This window comes from Salvelinus namaycush, chromosome 10 (assembly GCF_016432855.1).
Source record: "Salvelinus namaycush isolate Seneca chromosome 10, SaNama_1.0, whole genome shotgun sequence".
NCBI lineage: Eukaryota > Metazoa > Chordata > Actinopteri > Salmoniformes > Salmonidae > Salvelinus > Salvelinus namaycush.
The window spans coordinates 12,007,214-12,017,080 of record NC_052316.1 but is presented as its reverse complement, the minus strand read 5'-3'; the positions used below and the strand labels follow the sequence as shown (position 1 = coordinate 12,017,080).

Here is a 9,867-nt window from a genome sequence, read left to right as displayed (position 1 = left end):
TAGACAAACATTGGCAGTAGAATGGCCCGTACTGAAGAGCTCAGTGACTTTCAAAGTGGCAACGTCATAGGATGCCACTTTTCCAACAAGTCAGTTGGTCAAATTTCTGCCTTGCTAGAGCTGCCCGGGTCAACTCTAAGTGCTGGTATTGTGAAGTGGAAATGTCTAGGAGCAACAATGGCTCAGCCGCGATGCGGTAGGCCACACAAGCTCACAGAATGGGACCGTAGCGAGTAAAAATCGCCTTTCCTCAGTTGCAACACTCACTACCAAGTTCCAAACTGCCTCTGAAAGCAATGTCAACACAAGAACTGTTCATCGGGAGCTTCATGAAATGGCTTTCCTTGGCCGAGCAGCTACACACAAGCCGAAGATCACCATGCGCAATGTCAAGCGTCGGTTGGAGTGGTGTAAAGCTTGTCACCATTGGACTCTGGAGCAATGGAAACGCGTTCTCTGCAGTGATAAATCACGCTTCATCATCTGGCCGTTGACGAACAAATCTGAGTTTGGTTGATGCCAGGAGAACACTACCTGCCCCGAATGCATAGTGCCAACTTTAAAGTTTGGTGGAGGAGGAATAATTGTCTGGGGCTATTTTTCATGGTTCGGGCTAGGCCCCTTAGTTCCAATGAAGGGAAAACTTAATGCTACAGCATAAAATGACATTCTAGACGATTTCTGTGCTTCCAACATTGTGGCAAAAGTTTGGGGAATGATCTTTCCTGTTTCAGCATGCCAATGCCCCCATGCACAAAGTGAGGTCCATACAGAAATGGTTTGTCTTTTGGGATGAATTGGAACGCCAACTGCGAGCCAGGCCTAGTTGTCCGACCTCACTAATGCTCTTGTGGCTGAATGTAAAGCAAGTCCCCGCAGCAATGTTCCAACATCTAGTGCTGTTATAGCAGCAAAGGGGAGCTGACTCCATATTATTGCCCATGATTTTGGAATGAGATGTTCGATGTGCAGGTGTCCACAAACTTTTGGTCATGTAGTGTAACAGTTAAGGAATAGACTAGGATGGTGGCTGGAAGAAGGATAAGGCTTGTGAACTCCTTGAAGATGCATCCTCCGAATCTGGTTATTTAGTATGGAGAGTCAATTGGCGTTCAAATTTGAATGTGATTCTTCCCCTGTGAAATGCAGTCGTGCGTATAGAATGTTAGCTACATGACTAGAATTAAGTTGTCAAATCCAAAGTATTTGAAACCATTTCACACCAGTTACACACAATCAGTAAAATTACCACTGGTACTGATTTTCATACAAGGTGACAGTGATTTCTCACATAAAAAGAATGAATGCATCCGAATCAGTACCCGTAACTTCCTTTTGGTTATTTGCAGGTATAAAGCAGCACAAACATGAATGAAGGTGAAAGCAACCTATGCCAGCATATACCAACTTCATAGAAAGAATCACTGAATGTGACCAGTATGTTGTGACATTGAAACCAGAGTCCTAACTTGAACCTGAGTCAGTGTTTCTGAATGGTTACTGAATGTACGAACTGGTTTAAGCCACCTTCCTTCTCTTAGGAGTTGCCACTAAATGGCCTTCCTTTTGTAACTTCTATTTTATGAGTGTTTTACATTTTTGGCTTCCCTATAGTTCGCCCATCTGTTTGCTCCAAATTCCTATGGCTCCCAAACCCTCCATTCTTACTCCTCTGTGAATTGTAATGTAATCAGCCCCCCAGTATTTCCTTTTTTGCATGATTTGCCTGCCATTTTTTGAAGGGGCGAGGTTGTGAACAGCAAAATGAGACTTAAACCACACTATATGGTTTAATTTGTTATCTGATGACAAAGGGGGATTAAATAATGTTTTTGTTTTTTAAAAGTTTTAAATCAATCATTTAAATAAACTGTACATGGGACTGTTTTATATTGAGGAATCCTTGTCTATTTGAGGAGTCCTCTATCAGTTTTTAGGAATGTTATTTGGATGCTTAGAGCATCAAATTGAGAATGATTTCATTTTAGCTCACCACCTGCTTTGTCCTCTGATGTCCATTCATTTTTCTTTTTCTTTGTCGTCACCTGACTTTGAATATGTCAATCCAAAACACATTGTATGACAATCTTGCTGTCAAATAGCTAGTCATGGTAGAAAAAATACTTACAAATTGTCTTTTTTGATCAACATTATGCATTTTTTTCCATGTTGATTATGTTACTGTATTTCACATCAAGAAATACAAGAATTCCAGCAGGGAATATAGCATTGCTCCTTATACATTTTACTAAGATGGTGACATTATACTTATGTTGAAATGAAATACAGCAATCCTGCTATCATAGTTTGTCATCTGTTACATGGCCAGCACTGCTAACTAGAAATGTATTAAAAGTATATTACCAAACTATACTGCAGGAATCAATGGATAAGAACAGACATTTTTTACCGTAATGGTAATACGGTAATGTATGCCTTCCTTCTTCCCAGCATTTGGATTCTCACTATGGAAAAACTGCACTGGATTTGCAAGAATTAGTATTTTAGTTGCAGTGAAGATTAATCAAGACATTTCGCCTGATGATTCCTTTCTTGTGAAACTGAAACAAAGGTTGCTTATATGTCAAAGGGTTTGAGCAATGAGAAAGTGATTTAGACATTTATTTGGCATTTACAGATTATGAAACATGTTGCACCTGAACTCGGCTCAATAATGGGCAACTGGTCTTGTTATACAGTTGAAATCGGAAGTTTACATACACTTAGGTTGGAGTCATTAAAACTCATTTTTCAACCACTCCACAAATTTCTTGTTAACAAACTATAGTTTTGGCAAGTCGGTTAGGACATCTACTTTGTGCATGACACAAGTAATTCTTCCAACAATTGTTTACAGACAGATTATTTCACTTATAATTCACTGTATCACAATTCCAGTGGGTCAGAAGTTTACATACACTAAATTGACTGTGCCTTTAAACAGCTTGTAAATTTCCAGAAAATGATGTCTTGGCTTTAGAAGCTTCTCATAGGCTAATTGACATCATTTCAGTCAATTGGAGGTGTACCTGTGGCTGTATTTCAAAGCCTACCTTCAAACTCAGTGCCTCTTTGCTTGACATCATGGGAAAATCAAAAGGAATCAGCCAAATTGTAGACCTCCACAAGTCTGGTTCATCATTGGGAGCAATTTCCAAATGCCTGAAGGTACCACGTTCATCTGTACAAACAAGAGTGCGCAAGTATAAACACTATGGGACCACACAGCCGTCATACCGCTCAGGAAGGAGACACGTTCTGTCTCCTAGAGATGAAAGTACTTTGGTGTGAAAAGTGCAAATCAATCCCAGAACAACAGCAAAGGACCTTGTGAAGACGCTGGAGGAAACGGGTATAAAAGTATCTATAACCACAGTAAAATGAGTTCTATATCGAAATAACCTGAAAGCCACTCAGCAAGGTAGAAGCCACTGCTCCAAAACCGCCTTTAAAAAAGCCAGACTACGGTTTGCAACTGCACATGGGGACAAAGATTGTACTTTTTGGAGAAATGTCCTCTGGTCTGATGAAAGAAAAATAGAACTGTTTGGCCATAATGACCATTATGTTTGGAGGAAAAAGGGGGAGGCTTGCAAGCCGAAGACCACCATCCCAACCGTGAAGCACGGGGGTGGCAGCTTCATGTTGTGGGCATGCTTTGCTGCAGGAGGGGCTGGTGCACTTCACAAAATAGATGGCATCATGAGAATAGAAAATGATGTGGATATATCGAAGCAACATCTCAAGACATCAGTCAGGAAGTTAAAGCTTGGACATAAATGGGTCTTTCAAATAGACAATAACCCCAAGCATACTTCCAAAGTTGTGGCAAAATGGCTTAAGGACAACAAAGTAAATGTATTGGAGCTGCCATCAAAAAGCCCTGACCTCAATCCCATAGAAACTTTGTGGGCATAACTGAAAAAGCAAGGAGGGCTACAAACCAGACTCCGTTACACCAGCTCTGTCAGGAGGAATGGGCCAAAATTCGCCCAACTTATTATGAGAAGCTTGTGGATGGCTACCCGAAACGTTTGACCCAAGTTAAATGCTACCAAATACTAATTGAGTGTATGTAAACTTCTGACCGACTGGGAATGTGATGAAAGAAATAAAAGCTGAAATAAATCATTATCTCTACTATTATTCTGATATTTCACATTCTTAAAATAAAGTGGTGATCCTAACTGACCCAAGACCGAGCATTTTTACTAGGATTAAATGTCAGGAATTGTGAAAAACGGAGTTTAAATGTATTTGGCTAAGGTGTATGTACTGTATACACAATTCGTTAATGTACAGTGTTGCATTATATGGACCTCTCTGCCTTCTTTTCTTTTGAATGTGTTTTTGCTTCATCAGTTTATTTTTCTGAATCCCATGTTGCGTCTTCTGAATGGTTTCATGTATCTTCTCCCTGAACAACTTCTTCTCACCCCTTATCTTATCCAGTTCAGCCTTTCTTTCCAGGATCCTCTGACAGGATAGTAGTTGGAATGTCGGGAAAAATCGGCTAAAACCCTAATCACAGCAAAAAATGTAAGTCTATCCATGGTGTTGTGGCTCATGGTGAGTGTGTATACTTACTTTCCCCTCCAATCATATTCTCTAGTTGATCTGTTGACTCAGGTTTCTGCAACACGAAAGGAATGGTGAGAAGTCACAGCTGTAATATGAGCCCATGTTATCCAACAGCCACATGTTCACGATGGGAAATATCTATATAAACAGAATAAGTGTTCATACAATTTCACACTAGCGTCTGGCCACGTTGACTTGAGTCAGGATTTTCAACAGGATACTCCTTCAGTTTGGCCTCTGGACAAACGAGAAAGCAAAACAAATAATAATATAGCTTTCTGCCCCAAGATCATATCCTAAGTGGTGATACTGCGCTAATGGGGATGTCTGAATTGAAAAGGGTAGCAAGCAATACTAAATCAACTATGTGCAATTTATACTTTTCCATGTAGTAAATTTACACTTAACTGACCTTCCCCTCGATGGAATGAACCAAGTGTATGTCATACTGTGTCACCAGTGTGATCGAGACACCATGCCTTTCTGTAGACATATCAGAGAAAAGTGGATTGTGTTTTAAGTCTACAGTAACGGCCTGTGTGATAACAGACAGATACTGAAGGAGGAATATTACCTGCTCTGGCAGTTCGGCCGACTCTGTGAATGTAGATCTTGGGCAGACCTGGCGTATTGTGGTTGATGACAACCTGGACTGTTGGGATATCCAGGCCCCTGACAGTAAGGACATGAACATCATGAGATTCACAATGGTTTGTAACCTTTCCATATATTGAGAAATGTTTTTTGGTCTGATTATACACACTACCGTTGAACACTGAGCTTTCTTACCTGGAAGCTACATCAGTTGCAATCAGGATTTTGAAGACACTGGACTTGAACTTTGCGAGGTTGGCAAAACGTTGTTTCTGTGAAAAAGTAACTAGTGTCTTAATTCTGTGTACATTGTCCAAATTAACGTTACTTATTATGACGCGTGTTAAATGTGCTTTTAACTTGTCCTGTAACCCATTAATGAATACAAAGCTACAGTCTGAGCTCGGGTTGTTTACCCGCGTCATCATTGAATGCAAGGAGATGGTAGGAAAGTTGAATTTCTGCCGCATCATTGTGAGGATTCGGCCATTCCTGTAGGAAGGATGCAATGCATTAATGGTTCAATGTCTAACCATCATTCTATATTGATGTGTCTGAAGGCCCTACAGCAGCATGTTCTATTGGTTCTATTATAATCCACATAGTCATTGTTCTAGGTTCTTCCGTCATCTCCGAGTGAAGGAGTCCTTACTTGCAGGTCTTGGTGAAGATCATGATGGACCAGTCGTCGTGCTCGTCTTAACTTCTGGATCAGATGCACCAGGTAGGCATCTTTCTCTGGCGTCAGGATGTACCTTTTGATCCAACTCCTCTACTGTGTGGACCCTATGAGAAAAAATATTTACAATTTAAGTATGTTGCACCAAGACAAACGTCCTGTTTTGAACGGCTTGTCACGTTTAGCAGAAGAAATGTAACTAAATTGGTTTGAATTCCTATTAGAAGGCAATAAAAAAAAAAAAAACCTAATTGGGGGGGGGGGGGGGGGGGGGGGGGGGGTCTGCTGAGCACCTGAGGAAATAAAGGTTGTTCATGACACACTGTTTTGGTTGACAGTGAAATCCTCACCTAGACATCCTCAAACATAGCCTTTGTGGAAGAAACAATATCTTTTAAATCTTTGTTTTACCAGAAACTGGATCTTCTTGATGCTGAATGTGTTGGAGCTCCGAATGTGGTCTTCCTGGAGTGGCTACAACGACGTGGGGCTTCATGGAGAGCTCCAAGGCCTATGTGATCATATGTGTATGGAACATCACCTGAACATTAGAACATGCTGGACAAATTAATAACAATGCAATAAGAGGCAGTGTCATTGGTAATCAAGATTACTCATTCCACCAACAATGATGCGGTCCCGCAAGCCCATTGGTTTTGCCAGGACTCTGAACTGTTTGGCAATCTGGTAGACCAATTCCCTACAAAGGACACAAGTTTAAACATTACACAACATTGACCATTATATTACATTGTTGTTTTCCAGAAGATATGCCTTTTAAATTACATTTTGGTCAATTATTGCTCGAGAATTTATACTTAAATTATCCGAAGATGCCCAACATGGTAGGTGTGAGCACCAAACAGAAGATGCCATATGGGTCATCAGATAATTTCTGTAGCACTGGTAACATAAAGACAGCAGTCTTTACACAGCCAGTCTTGGCCCAACCCATGCAATCCCGACCTAGACGACGGGGGGGGGGGAATTATATTGCATCAAAAGGCTATGATATTGAAAACTAGCTAGATAGTTAGCCTACTCTGTCTTGGTCAGGCCGTTATTTTATAGGTCGTGTGTTTTATTAAACTGTTACCTGGGTAAATAAATGTAAAACATAAACAACGTAACAAGGAATAATGAAATTGCTTGCTAGCTAGCAAAACTGTTACATTCCAGAATAGGTGGCATACAGTTTTCCAGGACTTAAATTCGTTTACTGATCCCCATTGGTTTACATTGGTTGATTCAACAATCTGACAGCCCGAGAAGAGAAATCCAACATTTTACAAAGTTACAGATGACAATATATAGAATATACTTTATTTTGTGTTCAGAATTATCATCTGAACTGCCAGAAAATCATACTCTTGGTATCGGACAATTGGCGCATTTTGTTGACGTCACTATGCTTCTTCAATGGATGACGGGATTGGTCGTTGGATACGCTCGAACTCGCCCATTCATTCTAGCCTGGTCCCAGATCTAATCTGTTTGTGCTTTTGCCCTACTCAATTGTCTATAGGGACATTCCAGCGAATCACTTTTGTCAAGTGGTCACCGCCTTTCAAAGTGTGTTGCATTATGGGGGATTAATATTTTCAAATTTGCGCCTACATGTCCACTGCATGAATTTGACAAAAACCAGGTCGTCAAAGGACATGTAGACCAAATCCCAAATCGATCCCTGTCTTGCCATCTGATAGGCTATGTTAATTAACCTAACCTGATGCGGTTAGTTCTAACCTGCGACGTTAATTATCCTATGTAAACAAACTATCTGTGGCGACAAATCATCAGTATCACCACACAGGAACCAAGTTTGCCATGATTCTAAAGCTACAGGGGATACAAATGAAAGTGATATGAGACCTCTCTCTAACCAATTAATTGTACACAGGTTATGTTTTCGTCTGGGCATGGACTCTAGAACGTGTGGAAAGCGTCCCACATGGACGCTGTCCCATGTAAACGCCAATGCTTCCAACAGTTGTGTCAAGTTGGCTGGAAGTCCTTTGGGCAGTGGCGTGTATTCATGGATGCCAAGGGAAGCCAGGCTTCCCCAAAAAATTGACCAATAAAAAATCTTTCGTCCTTTTTGTGTTTCATAATTTTCTTTAATTCGCAAGAGGCCTGATGGATGTCACAGGAGAAAGCATCCGAGTGAGCAAAACAGCGCCCCTCTGTTTCTCTAAGTGTAGGCCATCTATCTGATGCTGTCTGGTCCAAACGAGTATCTGTACTGGCCAATGATTATAATGGAGTTCTGATCCAACTATTAATTCATACATTGTTGTGCCCCTGGCCTGAGAGGATGGACATTTAATATGTAGCTAGATGTAGAAGGCTAATGTTAACTAGCTAATGTTGCCTATGAATGGAAGTTAGGCTAGCGAGCAAGCATCTTAGCCAGGTAGCCTAGGATAACAAAATAAAAGTGTGTACTGTATGACAGAGTGATAGACTGTTTCCTCAACATGAAAGAGAGGAAGATGGCATTGGCGTTTTCTTTACAAGTAAGTTGAGTCAACATGTTATTCTACTTGCAGGAACATGCGCACACACACAGAAATCAGAACCATGGACAGCCACATATTTAGCGTACTTTGATTGGACTAAATTGTTTTTGGTATCTTTTAGTTGTCACTGTATTAGGCTAAGCAGAGGTGATTTGTTGAATTTAAAATGGTGCTGGAATAGTGTAGCCTGGTTGAGAGAATGCCAAGAGTGTGCAAAGCTGTCATCAAGGCAAAGGGTGGCTATTTGAAGAATCTAACACTTTTTTGTTTACTGCATGATTCCATACGTGTTATTTCATAGTTTTGATGTCTTCACTATTATTCTACAATGTAGAAAATAGTAAAAATAAAGAAAAACCCTTGAATGAGTAGGTGTTCTAAAACTTTTGACCGGTAGTGTATGTTTCAGTAAGATTGGATTTTTGGCATTTATAGTAATGGTTATCAACTGTACTGCAGATATGGAACATAAGTTGTAAAAAATAGAGGTTGTGGTGGAAGCTGCAGAGAGGTATTTGGGTGTAAGAGACTTTCCATCAGAAGAGTTACAGGGTGTGTTAAGTGGTGGTGGCCCATCCTTTCAGGCTGTAGGACTAAATCGATTTAAATAGTGGAGTATGGTATTTATACTTTTTTTGTGAGTGTAGTGTTAGATGGTAGGGTATTTGTTGTAGTATTAAATGTTTTTGTTGATTTAAAAAATAAATAAGCCAAGTATAAGGGAGTTATACTCCAGTCTAGTAGGTGGCGGTAATGCAACATTTATTGGATGCCAACTGCCATTAAACCTCATCGAAGAAGAAGCAACTCCCCTCACCTGGTTGTCTAGGTCTTAATTGAAAAGAAAACGGTGGAATGAGTTTGACGCACATGATTTACAATATGTATTTCTATATTGTATTAATGCCTTGGGGAGGTTTTCAACATGATGCCAAATACACACCAATATAATATGAACACCTTTTTGTTTCAAGCATATTTTGAGCACCTACATGTCACAAAAGCTTAGAGATTGAAGGAAGACAAAATAAAATGCTTCAGAGACATTTACACCGACCTTTCAAGAACAGCTCAGGGGGAGTTTTTGGAACTACAGGAGAGAAAAAAACGTACAGCAATTAAAACATTTATAATTTAGGTTTACCTTAATAGACAGAGCATTTTTATTCCAAACAGCAATTACAATGTACTTTTACACCCATAATGTGAATGTATTCCTCATTTCAGCCATCAATCGCTGGAAATATACTTATTTTAATCCCATTATGTCAATCAAACCTCATTACAAGTGGGGAGAGTGCTTTCAAGACAACGTGCAAGCCATTGGAATATTATATTTCACATTTCAAATGGTGTAAAGTGGGTTATGTTAGAGGCAATGTAATTTGATTCGTCAAACAGCAGCCAGCAGGTGGTGTTAGACTTAGTGTCTCTGTCTCCATTGAGCAAGGACAATTCTTGAATGGGATACCGGAATGGGCAGAGCAGGGGGAA

At 40.1% G+C, this 9,867-nt stretch overlaps 1 pseudogene; it reads right to left on the bottom strand.

Moving 5' to 3' along the window:
• Nucleotides 1–4,984: 4,984 nt before the first annotated feature.
• Nucleotides 4,985–6,212, bottom strand: LOC120055167 (annotated as a pseudogene).
• Nucleotides 6,213–9,867: the final 3,655 nt, after the last annotated feature.